Source organism: Apus apus, chromosome 2 (assembly GCF_020740795.1).
Source record: "Apus apus isolate bApuApu2 chromosome 2, bApuApu2.pri.cur, whole genome shotgun sequence".
Lineage (NCBI taxonomy): Eukaryota > Metazoa > Chordata > Aves > Apodiformes > Apodidae > Apus > Apus apus.
The window spans coordinates 128484424-128497912 of NC_067283.1; positions in this window are offsets into that span (position 1 = coordinate 128484424).

Below are 13489 nucleotides of genomic sequence, written 5' to 3' on the forward strand. Positions count from 1 at the left end.
CTTCTCTAAATCACAGGTAATTTCACAGACCTCTGTTGTCCTTCCTAAGCTAAAAATAAATGTCTTATTTAGCCTTGCATGCATGTGATTTTTCAACTTAATCGTTATAGAATTCAAGTTTTCTAACTCCTTCTTAATATTTATGTCTGTTTAGAATTTGTTAAATTATGCCAGAAAGTAAGAGTTGATCATCCTCTGCTTCTTATGCAGAATGCTTGAAAAGCAGGATATGAAATGGCTTTTGCCATGTTTCTACCTCATGTCTTAATTGCTGGATTATTTGTGTGTTTAAGGATGTTTTATTACAATTTTTATCCAAATTTCATTCAAGACCTTTCCAGTCAACATTTCATAACAAATAATATTTATATGGAAAATGCAGTTTAAACAGAAATAAAATATAAAATAAAAAATGTTTTGCTAAAACTTGCTCCTGAGGAAACACTCACAGCTTTGATGGATGGCTAAGAAAAAAATCTTTTCCCTCTATTTAATTTCATTTAATTGCCACTACTTTCTTACCAGAATTATATTTTTATTTTTAGGGTGCCTAATTTGCTGCTCTGAAACATCTAAAGAATGTAAAAGAGCAGAAAAATAATTAAAGGTCAACCTGTACTCATGCTACCTCTCTAGCTTGTGCCCAAAGCATATGGCTAGGAGTTTGGTCTCTGTACACTAATCCAAAATCTTGTAGGAGCTAATGAAATGTGATAGCTACATATGATTTTAATGTTTCAGTGGGTGTGACATGCAATTCATATAACTGATATTTGTATCAAATAAATTTTGCCATGGATAGTCTGAATTATTCACCTTTGACAAGTGTCCCACTTACATGTTCTCAACTTGTCTGCTGTACTGAGGAAAATTTTGTTCTTTGAAGTGGGTGTTTTGACTAGAGATACAGGAGTGTGTTAGTCTGACTTTACTAATCAGCTATAGAATATTAATATTGCCATTCCACTGTTCTTCCCTGGTATTAAGTGTTTATTAATGTGATTGCAAACTCATCTTGGATTCTCTTGTTATGAAGAGATAAATCCAGCTGATTATTTTTTTGGAATATACTGTTTGAAATTTCTGGTACTTTTCTTAGAATAATCTATTAGAATTTTATCACCTGCTGGAAACCCTGACACATTTGGATCAAATTGGAATAGGTTGCCCAGGAAAGGTATGGAAGCCCCATTTCTGGAAGTGTTCAAGACCAGGTTGGATGGGGCCCTGAGCAACCTGATCTAGTGGAAGGTAGCCCTGCCCCTGCAGAGGGTTTGGAACTAGATGATCTTTAAGGTCCCTTCCAACTGAAACCATTCTATGATAAATAGATAAAATCCTCTTTGTCTTGGAACGGTGTTATATCAGCAGTCTTAACCATACTGTGAGTCTTTTCTGTCTGGAAGAGCAGTATTACATTTAATAGTATTACTAATTTTGATTTATTAGGACCAAAAACATACTAGAAGAGATCTCCATTTTCTGTTCTGCCAATACATTTTTCAATTATTCCAAAAAGGTAAATATTGCCTGAGGCTTTCTGTTTGCTTGTTAAGACACCTAGATTTTGATTCCTGGGTAACTTGTCAACCTGTATGCTACATGTCTGAACTCCCTTTGTAGTCCATAGAGATCAGCACCAAGACTCAGTATTGCCATGAAGTAGAGCCTCCAGGCGAGGGAAGATGGGGGCTGCCTCGGCTCTATTGAAAGCAGAAGCTAAAGTTCACTCTGAAATAAGACTTGATTCTGTTACCTAAACATAAACATCTAGTGACATGTGAGATATGCTGGGGTTATCTGTGGTCTGAAGCATAGGTTCATACAAAGATCTGCAGCATACCTACCAGCTCCGTGAAGGTGTCTTGGATATCCATTAATACTGTATAGATATTGAGACAATTAAATTGTGTTCCAGTTGCCTGGTTAGCCAAAGCAGTCTCTAAACTCTATTATAACTATGTTGATGAGGATCTCAATCCAGTTGCCTAAACAGTGATGGGAGAGAGAAATTAAATATCAAGCACAAGTACACATGTATACATAGAATCATAGAATCATATAATTATTAAGGTTGGAAGGGACCCCAAAGTTCCAACCCCCCTGCCATGAGCAGGGAACCCTACCACTAGACCAGGTTGCACAAAATTTCATCCAACCTGGCCTTAAAAACCTCCAGGGATGGGGCATCAACAACCTCCCTGGGCAACCTATTCCAGTTCCTCACCACCCTTAGAGTTAAGAATCTCTTCCTAATATCTAACCTAAATCTCCCCTCTCCCAGTTTAAAACCATTACCCCTTGCCCTATCACTATCTTCTCTGATGAAAAGCCCATCCCCAGCTTTCCTGTAGGCCCCTTTCAAGTACTGGAAGGCTGCTATAAGGTCTCCCCAGAGCCTTCTCCTCTCTAGGCTGAACAGCCCTAACTCTCTCAGCCTGTCTTCATAGCAGAGGTGCTCCAGGCCTTTGATCATGTTGGTGGCCCTTCTCTGGACCCTTACCGACAGGTCTATATCTTTCTTGTGCTGAGGGCACCAGAACTGTACACAGTATTCCAGGTGGGGTCTCACCAGAGCAGAGCAGAGGGCTGGAATCACCTCCCTGGCCCTGCTGGCCACACTTCTTTTGATGCAGCACAGGATGTGTTTGGCTCTCTGGGCTCCAGCACACACTGGCAGCTCATGTTGAGCTTCTCATCAGCTACCACCCCCAAGTCCTTCTCCTCAGGACTGCTCTCCAGCCAACTACATATATGTTTTTAATTCATGTGTCTGTTTTTTTACTAGATTTTGTTCTCTGACTTGATGCATATTAGTCTCTGACTGCTGGCACACAACGTTTAGGGAGTGAAGAGCTGGAGAAATAGAGTTTGCAGTGCCATCATATGGGTCCTACGGGATATACAGGAAGCTCAGAGTTATTTGTTGAAATTGACATTCGGGCTGAGAACTGTGTAAGATGGAAATGCCATGAATGACTAATGACTTGTCTTCCCTCAGAGGAACGGAAGTTAAAATAGCAGAAGCCTGGAGATAATTTGTTGGATTGTGGTGTCATAAGAAGAGTTTGTGGTGTAAAAAGCATTTAAGAACAAACCAAGTAGCAGAAAGGTGAGTCAGGAAGGGACATCAAGAGAAAAAGCAAAGAGCCATCGTGCTTAGCTGCAACTGAGTGCATTTATCCAGTGAGTGATGTGGTGGAATACACTGAGGCCTTCAGCTCAAAGTAACTGCTTGATGTTAATGTTAGTACAACAGTTGGTTTATATGTGTATACATATCAGTATATTTCTATCAGTGTATGTCTACAATAAGTCTTATTTCAGGCCTGTGTTTTTCTTTCTTTTATTTATGATACACGAATAATCCTCCAGCACACCCAGATCTGAGGAAGACCTTTGCCAGGCAAAATGTCGGGCCTACTTGCAAGTGTGTATCTTGAAAAGAAGCTATTATTTTTAAGACAAAACTAAAAGACATTTTATCTAAGACCTTCTAAATACAGGCACATAGGATTCCGTATTTTTCAGCTTACATTATTTGCTTTGTCTTTTGAAATTTGCTTGTGTTAAGCAAACCCACTGTTCTTTTAATGACAAGGTTTGATTTAAAATTGAACAATAGTTGTCATTTAGAATTATCAAAATGTAAAATAAATAAAATAAACAATTTTACATGTCAAATAACAGCAGTTTAAGTCAACAGATTACCCAGTGCTAGGTTAAAGACATTATTTTAAACTTCATTGAAGGTGATTTAATATCATATTCTGATTAAAAACTCTATTTAAAACTTCTGTATTTTAACAGTGGTTTTAATTAATGTCTAACCACAGGTTTGAAGAAATGCAGTGTAAACATGAGAACTTTAAAATCTGCTTTAACTGAGGCTGTTGTGTAGCCTGCAGGGAAAGTGTTGTTGATTTAGTTTGGTTGTTGTTGTGTTTGTTTTGTTTTGGTTGTGTTGTTTTTTTTTAATAGGAATAAACATTGTCTGAGAACTCTTGGAGAAAAGTGGGATGCTAAAGAAGACCAAGAACTCATTCAGACCAGTCTTATTTTCTTCTTGTGATGGTGAAGCCCCAACCTCCAAATGGAAACAAAACCTGAAATTTCATGGATCAATGAATGTTTCTCAAAGCTCTGGGAGAAGTGAACTGAGTATATATACACTGCTAAAGACTAAAAAGCAATGAATAACGTGTGGTTTTGACTGTTCCTGCTGCTGAACTGTTAGCTGTGTTTCAGACACTTCAGCTTGCACTCTCAGTGACAAAACATGAACATTGCTTGGGAGATTTTCAGCATGAATCACTCCTAAAGAGCAGACAGCACAAAGCTGAGCCAGGTTTGGCTCCCTCCAACTCACACAGCTGAGTTTACACATTCAAATGCTCCACCTGTTTTCCTGCTGTTCCACAAGGCACACTACAGGCACTATAATTTCACAATATAAAAAAATGCTATAGAGAGTTTGCATTGCCTCAAATAATTTAAGCAGAGGAAAATGTGTCTAAACCACTTAAATTATATTTGGAGGTCACAGAGAAACCCCCATAACAACGTGTGATGCAACCAGTCCACTAAAAAGGTAACCAGACCTAATTAGTGAGTTGTTATCCAGTTCACACAATTTGGTCTAGGGCCCAGGTCACCCCATACCCATCTCCTGTTTAGCACATAAGTTTTAGTACTGAATTTATTCTTATGCTTTATGTGCTTGCTTATATAATTTTAAATCAATCTTCTAGTCACAATAGCCTTTTTTCAGTTTCCAGTTTAATTAAAAGAACTGTTCAGAGAAGTTAGCAAAAAGGAATCTTTTCACTGAGCTATTTTTGTGCATATGGGGAAAATTTTATTTCCAACTGTATAAACAAGATAACTGAGGTTTATCATACAGAGCAGGGATGTCTTTACTACAGTGACAATTATGAGTAACTGTATTTTTGTACGTTGATAAATTTTTCTTACCCTGATATTCTTTTCAGTATTAATATGATACTTAACATCCTCCCACCTGCTGGAGTCAAACTTTTGTGTGGGAAAGTCAAGGGATTGTTAAATAATTTACTTATGGGAAGAATGTAAGTTAAGTTTAGTCTTTTCATAGATAACAGAGAAAATAGGCAATTCCAGATAATGAGTCATCCCATCCAGGACAGCAAATATATATAGATATTTCAGAAATGTCTAGAGGTTCTCTCCAGTAACTTGACATGGAAAATAAAGCAATTGAGACTTTTTAGACAGCTGAAGCTGGCTGAGATTAACCATGGCCTTTAAAATAAACATGTTTTCTTTTGAACTCTTAATTTTTCTTTTTCTCCTTAAACAAAGGAGCCTCTCTCATTTCCATGCAAATTGATAGCGTTCAGTGCTACTCACTTCAGTCCATAATGAGAGACTGGCAAAATTTGTAATATTTTAACAGTGAAAAATCAAAGTGTAAAAAAAAATGCACCTGTATCAACCCATGTATTGCAGTCCAGACGTGGAAATCATAAAGAGAATCCACTTGCTTAAATAATAAACTCTACAACGACAGCTGAATTAAAGATAAGTTTCTCATTGAACATAGACAGTCAGTTACATTCAGGGGGAACAGACATCTGAGTTGAAAAGACAGCTCTTCTTGGAAACAAGACTGATTTTAGAACATAGATTTTGTAATGTCGGTAGTATTCAGCTTGATTCTGGCTAAGACTGTCAAACTACTTGATAGAAAAATAATGATTCCAGATAGCCAGCACTGAGGTCTGCCACAGCAGCTGCTGCAGTTTTCAGTGGCTGCTTTCCTCCATCGACACCAGTAGTCACTGCTGGCCAGTGCTTGCCATAGTTCGACAACTGCCATGGGCAGCAGGGCCAGCTGCTCCCCTCCATTGGTGCAGTGGAACCAACAGAGGAAGATAACCTTCATCATTGAATAAAAGACTGTGTAAATGGCAGTAATTTTAATTATTTTTCTACTGAGTTACTGAGTCTATTGTTTTAGCTTCCAACAGAGTTCTTAAAATCAAAATAATTAATCTTGTTTAAAGGGATTCTTTTTACGCACTGAAGTTACTCTGTTCTGCTGCATTTTTTATGATCAGATTGCAGACTGTTCTCTGCAGAGTATGCACAGAGGCTATAATAAAGGTGATGGTTTGGGACTTTTGGTTTTGTTTGTTGTTTTTGGTTTTGTTGTGTTTTTTTTTTACTGGAGGTATAAAAGATTCTGGTTTCAGTGCAAAGCATGTAAAAAGGAAAATAAATATTCAAGTACTCCTTGTTAGAACAGTAGACTACAATGCACATTTTTCATGTTACTGCCTTGTTTTTACTATATATACTCTGTTAATCAGAACAAAACAGTTCTTACTGATGAAAAAAACACAATGAAATACTTTCTACAGCTTTTGCTTAAAATGAAGTGTAATGGGCAGGGGAAAGACACAGCTTACTTTTTTTTTTTTTTTTTAACCTATTCTTGTCCTTAGCATTAGTCTATGGAAGTAATTGTCATATGTAGGTCATGTTTTAAAAAGAAGGACAAAGGCTTATTAATATTTAATTGAAATATTCTCATTTTCAGAGTAGAAGAAAATTTCAGGTAGACCCATGATTATTCTATTTTTATAATTTCTTTACATAGACCAGGGAGTTTTACTGGTAGCAAGTAACTGCTCATCTGTGTGTTAAAATCTGTGGACCATGCACCTCGAGTATACTGTAATGCCCTGTGCCACTGCCAAAACACACAAATATAAATTTCATTAGATCATCTGCTGGAATTAATCTCCACATCTTTACTTAAGACCTTGCATTTAAGTCAAGTTAGGAGCCTGGCCTTAAGATTACATGCAAAAAAGAAATAGTTTGGGTTTTTCCTGAAATAGCTATACCATTTGCTTTTGACCATAACAATCAGCTTTAGAAACTACTTGACATCACAATGTCAATCACTTGACATTGAGGAAATGTCAGCATTTTGAGGGTTTTGAGATAAGTGAGCTAAAACAAATCTCTTGTTAATGTTCATTGCCTTAAATCCAGAACAATTTTTCTTGAATTTATACTATGAGTCAACAGAGGAGAAGGGAACTGAAAGGATAGGAAAGGATATAGCTTTAGTAAATGCAGACTCTGATGTACTGATATGAAGTACTTGGTAATAGATGGAAATTTGTGGATTTTTTTTCTATTACTTAATTGTTTTAAAGGACTAAGTGAATAACTTCATACCTTGTACATTTAAAGACTCATCCACATAAGAGGATTCATTGTGTCTGAAGCATTTAGCAAATATCTTTTAAAGTCTTATAATAAAGTTACCTTTAGTTCAGTGACTTTGTGTTAGAATATTTTCACATTTTCATACCAGGTTTGACAATTCCCATAAATACAACTACAACAATTTTCACCAAAAAATGCCAATCAGTTCTAATGGAAATCACCGACGCACTGTACAAAGGACCCTTAAAAATAATTAAAAAGTATTTTTAAAAGAGCATTGACAACTTTTGTGTTTTCCCTGATTAATCTGGCTCCTTTATACACAAAGTAAGGGAAAGATGACTAGGGCAGAGCTGCTGCACAGGCAGGGTCCTATTAATGGAATGAAGAAAGAAAAAGCAGTTAGAAAGACAAGGAGAAAACAACGTTTCCCATTTCCCTGAAATGTACTATCTGCTGCAGTATCTGTGAGGGGTTTTTTTTCAGACACTGCAACTCTTCCTCATCAATTCATTACTGATTGCACCTTTAAAATTCAACATTTCAAACAACAAAAAAGAGCTTTTTCATAGTTCATTTCCTCATTAGTCTTCTTAACAAGGTTTTTTCACTGATTAACTCTCCTTAAATGTCACTGCTCTCATCCAGACTATGACCTTGAGGTTGGGACAATCACAGAATCACAGAATCTACGGGGTTGGAAGGAACCTTGAAAGATCATCTAGTCCAACCACCCTGCCAGAGCAAGATCACCTAGAGCACATCATACAGGAATGCATTCAGGTGGGTTTTGAATGTCTCCAGCAAAGGAGACTCCACAAGCTCTCTGGGCAGCCTGTTCCAGTGCTCTGTCACTCTCACAATAAAGAAGTTTTTTCTGATGTTTACATGGAACCTCCTATGTCCCAGTTTGCACCCATTGCCCCTTGTCCTATCACTAGACATCACTGAAAAAAGCCACACCTCGGGATGCCAGGATGCCATTGGTCTTTTTGGCTACAAAGGCACATTGCTGGCTCATGGTCATCCTCCTGTCCCTCAGGACCCTCAGGTCCCTTTCTCCTACACTGCTCTCCAGCAGGTCAGCCCACAGCCTGTACTGGTACATGGGGTTGTTCTTCCCCAGATGCAAGACTCTACACTTGCCCTTGTTGAATTTCATCGAGTTTCTCCCTGCCCAAGTCTCCAGCCTGTCCAGGTCTCACTGAATGGCAGCACAGCTTTCGGGTGTGTCAGCCACTCCTCCCACTTTTAGTATCATCAGCAAACTTGCTGAGGGCACACTCTGTTCCCTCATCCAGGTCACTGATGAAAATACTGAACAGCACCGGTCCTGAGGGACTCCACTAGTCACAGACCTCCAACTAGATTCTATCCCATTGACCACAACTCTCTGACTTCATCCTTTCAACCAGTTCGTGATCCACCTCACTACCTGATCATCAAGACCACGCTTCCTCAATTTATCTATGAGGATGCTGTGGGAGACGGTGTCAAATGCTTTACTGAAATCAAGATAAACCACATCTACTTCCCTACCATTATCTATCCACCTAGTTACTTCCTCATAGGAGGCTATAAGGTTGGTCAAACAAGACTTCCCCTTGGTAAAACCATGTTGATTGCTCTTAATGACCTCCTGATCCTTGATATGCCTAGAGATAGGGCCAAGAACAAGTTGTTCCATCACCTTTCCAGGGATGGAGGTGAGGCTGACCGGTCCATAGTTGCCTGGATCCTCCTTCTTGCCCTTCTTGTAGGCTGGAGTGACATTTGCTATTCTCCAGTCCTCAGGCACCTCTCCTGTTGCCCATGACTTACCAAAGATGATGGAGAGTGGCCTCTAAATTACCTCCGCCAGCTCCCTCAGCACCCACAGGTGTATTTCATCTAGACCCATCGATTTATGGATGTCCAGATTGCTTAACTGATCCCTAACGGTTCCCAGGATCTGGGGCTCCTGGGAAGAGTCTGCAGCAGTAAAGACAGAGGCAAAGAAGGCATTCAGTACCTCTGCCTCCTTTATAACCTCTGTCACCAGGGCACCCACCTCATTCAGCAGTGGGTCCATATTGCTTCTAGTGTTAATTCTATCTGCAATGTATTTGAAGAAGCCCTTTCTATTGTCTTTGACCTCACTAGCAAGGTTTAGTTCCAAGGAGGCCTTAGCTTTCCTAATTGCCTCCCTACATCCTCTGACAACAGTCCTATATTCCTCCCAAGTGGCCAGCCCCTCCTTCCATGATCCATAGATTCTCTTTTTCCACTTGAGTTTGCCCAGCAGTTCCTTGTTTAACCATGTGGGTCTCCTGGCTCCCTTACTTGATTTCCTGCCCATTGTGATGCTCTGATCCTGAGCTTGCAAGAAGTGGTCCTTGAATGTTGGCCAACTATCTTGAGCCCCTTTACCATCTTGTACCCTGGCCCATGGGACTTCTCTTAATAATTGATTGAAGAGGCCAAAGTTGGCCCTGTGGAAGTCCAGGGTTCTGGTCCTGCTAGGTATTCTCTTCTTCCCACACAGGATCCTGCACTCCATCATCTCGTGATCACTGCAGCCAAGGCTGCCATTGACCATCACCGCTTCAACCAGACCCTCCTTGTTGGTGAGTACAAGATCCAGCAGCGCTCCTTTCCTAGTTGGTTTGTCTACCATTTGTATCAAGAATTTATCATCCATGCATTGGAGGAACCTCCTAGACTGTGAATGGCTGCTGTGTGGGCCTTCCAGCAAATATCTGGGTAGTTAAAATCCCCCATGAGGACTAAGGCCTGTAGTTGCGAGGCTGCTTTCAGTTGCCTGCAGAAAGCCTCATCAACTCCCTCGTCCTGATCAGGACATCTGTAATAGATCCCCGCAACTGTATCTCCCATGCCAGCCTGCCCCTTAATTCGTACCCACAGACTTTCCATTTGCTCCTTATCAGCCCCTGGACAGATCTCAATAGGTTCTGGTTTCTCTCTCACATAAAGAGCAACTCCACCACCTCGCTTTGCTGACCTGTGCTTCCTAGAAAGGACATAGCCATGCATGACCACATTCCAGTCATGTGAGCTGTCCCACCATGTCTCTGTAATTGCCAGCAGATCATAACCCTTAGGCCGCACACAGACCTCTAACTCCTCCTGTTTATTCCCCGTGCTGCCTGCATTGGTGTACAGGCATTTCAGGGAGCGAGCTGAGCACACTGGTGGCACCCTCGGGAGGTGGGAGGCCTTCTGGGCTTCATTAATACTAGAACAATGCCCCACTAGTTTAAACCCAGCTACGACCCCCTCCCACTTTGAATCTAGTCTGAAGCTCTGTGGATGAACCCTGCTAATGCAAGATGCTGTAGGTAGTGAGAGGAGTACAGATCAGAGCAGAGAAAAAAAGAAATAGCCATCATGTTTTAGTGCATTTTTGAAAATTCAGTGCAATATTTACAACACCCTGTTCATGTTGTTTTGTTTGGAACATTTTTATTTAAATTTTTATTTAAACCATACAATTTAATTTTGATGATGTTCTAAGCTAAATTGCATTAGTAAAGCATTGTAAATAATAAAGTGTGTTTTAGCAGAGGCACAAAAACATGACAGCTTCTGCTTCCTCCCCTCTCTTTCCATTACATCATTGGCTTTTCAGGAGTATCCATAAACTGGAGTGAAACTGCATTCTTCAGGATACCAGCTTCAGGATCTCTTCAACTTAAAGTTCAAAACAACATTCTGGCAAGAGAACAAGAGTTAATATGTCATAATAATGTTAAAACCAACAGTGATAAGAGAGTAGAGAAGAGCAGCATGACAACGTGACACTGCCAGTCTTCATTAGGCTGAATTCTCCATAGGTTTCAAGGGCTGAACCACAGGAAATGCATTAATTTAGCCGTCTACTTTGAATTTCCCATTGCATATTTTTATAAAATCAGCCTTTTAGCAAAGTGCATATATTTTTGCAGTTTTCAATCTTAAGGAAATACAGTCTGGCAGACTGAATTGGATTTCTGCATCAATATCTTAACTGCCTTCAAAATATCAATCTCATTGTGGGGAAGGGCATCTAGTTGAGTGACATTGTGATGAAGGCACAGAAAAACACACAGGAGCTTATTAGGAATGAATATTTATTCCAAGCAACATTATTTAGCCCTCTGATAAATAAAAAGTAATAACACAGGTTTAGATGTTGTTTGGGAATATCAATGCACTACACCACAACTACTTGAGAATTCCTAAGCTTTTTTTGACTAGACTGAACACAGATAATCTTAAAATGGATAATAACAATCCCACATGTGCGCACTCACTCAGACAAAAGGGAAAGCCGCTCCCTCAGGTACCCATAATCACTTGTACAGCAGAAACAAGGCTCACTCAAAGATATGTCTAGAAGAAACACATCACTCACCAAAGATGAGGTCACTCAATCACAAGAAGTTTCCTTAGGTGGCATCCTGACCTAAGGAGGTAGGCTTCCTGGCAGACCCAATACTCCAAGGGAAAACACAACCAGCTTCCCAGCTGGGAACTCCATTTTTATAGAGTAAGTCAGATCTGACCTGTGGTCTTTCATTTGTTACTCTACCTGGGTCAAGACACCTCATTGGCTGGGAACCCTGTCCATTGTCAGAGGGTTCCCCAAATGCCGCCCTGTCTGCTGGCAGTTCCACAGCCCAGCAAGGGTTAAGACCAGAAATCAGTGTCAGCACCATCCAGTCTGACCTAACACAGGTGGGAACATCAGGGGTTCTTTTGCCATCTCTAGAGAGCATAACAGATCATATCACAACCCACAGCACTGGTGGCAGGTGATGGGGGGCACCAGTGCTCTCCCACAGACATACAGGGCTATACAACCTAACATAACTATGGATGTTTATATTTCTTCTGTATGAAAAAACAAATCAAATTACCAAAGTCATCCTAGATAAATACTAATGCTCTACAAAACACATTTCCGCACTTTGGTCTCTGTATGCCATATTTTATGTAAATTAATAAAACAAAAAATTGCAAATATCTTTTTTCTTTAAATTGTTGAGACATTGTATTTGTAGTCCTTTCAACTAGAAATATCTGCAATGCAGCTGGAACACTTTCACAGCTAGGATGATTCATGCAAGCTTGTCTTAAGCCAGATAGCTTGAAAGTTGTCACTGGGAAAAAATGTCCAATCCACACAGCTCCAAGGATCAAAGTGGTTTACTGATTTATTATCAACATTTGATAAATAATCAGTGAACTGTAAATTTAGGAGCAATATCAGCAATACAACAGACATACCACATTACCAGACAGTTGCAAAATGTTATATACATAAATAAACACCACCATATTCCAGTATTTAAAGAGTGGCTGCCATGAAGATTAAGTCTCCTTTTTTACAAAGAGTCACATGGAAAAGGTGAGGGGTAATGTTGTCCTGTTTTGAGCCAGGATGAAGTCAATTTACTTTTTACTGATTTATTTTTCTTCAGTAAACTGTCTTTTGAGCAGCACACTTGCTGAAACTAGCAGCAAGTTTTCCAGCTAGTGGACTGATAACACTGGAATGTTTGTATTTACTGCTGAGAGACGAAGGGCACTTTGCTCTGCTTGTTGAATCTCCTGCTTTGGACACCAAAGGAGCAAAATAGTGTTGTCTACATCCCTTCCATAGGGAGAAGTGGACTAGACAGATGGCAAAATTGGCCAATGAGATTATTCTATCCTATATATAAGTGACACTCGGTATAAATTCCGGTATTATGGTAGTCAGGTTCCTTTTCTTTTTATTTCCATTCATGGCCAGCATCCAGGAAAGACTCCTTTTATACATCACCTTTGATCCCTAGGCCTGTGCATTCCTAACACTCATAACTCTCCCCTCAGCTCCTGTCTGCTCTGCCACTCTCTCTGGCAGCACTCCAGGATTTTTCAGGACTGCTCACAGCTCAGGAGATGCCGTGGGAGTTGCTGGGGGTGGGGGGAGGCAGTAGGGTTTTACACATTCCTTAACATATTTGTATATATTTGTACATATCATCTTTTATCACCACTTTTTCATTAAAGTTGTCCAGTTTACTTTTCAAACTGGAAACCTCTCTCCCTCATGTCTCTCTCATTTTCCTTTGGGAGAGAAGGGGAGGGGACAGAGAGCATTATTGTTTAAGTGACAGAGCACTGAAACAGGCTTATATAAAGCAGTGTCAGAAACATTTTCATACCAGAGATTTTGATCTCACAGATACTCAATTCAATTTACCTGAAAAAATTTGAGTTGCAACTGCCTATAAACCTTTAT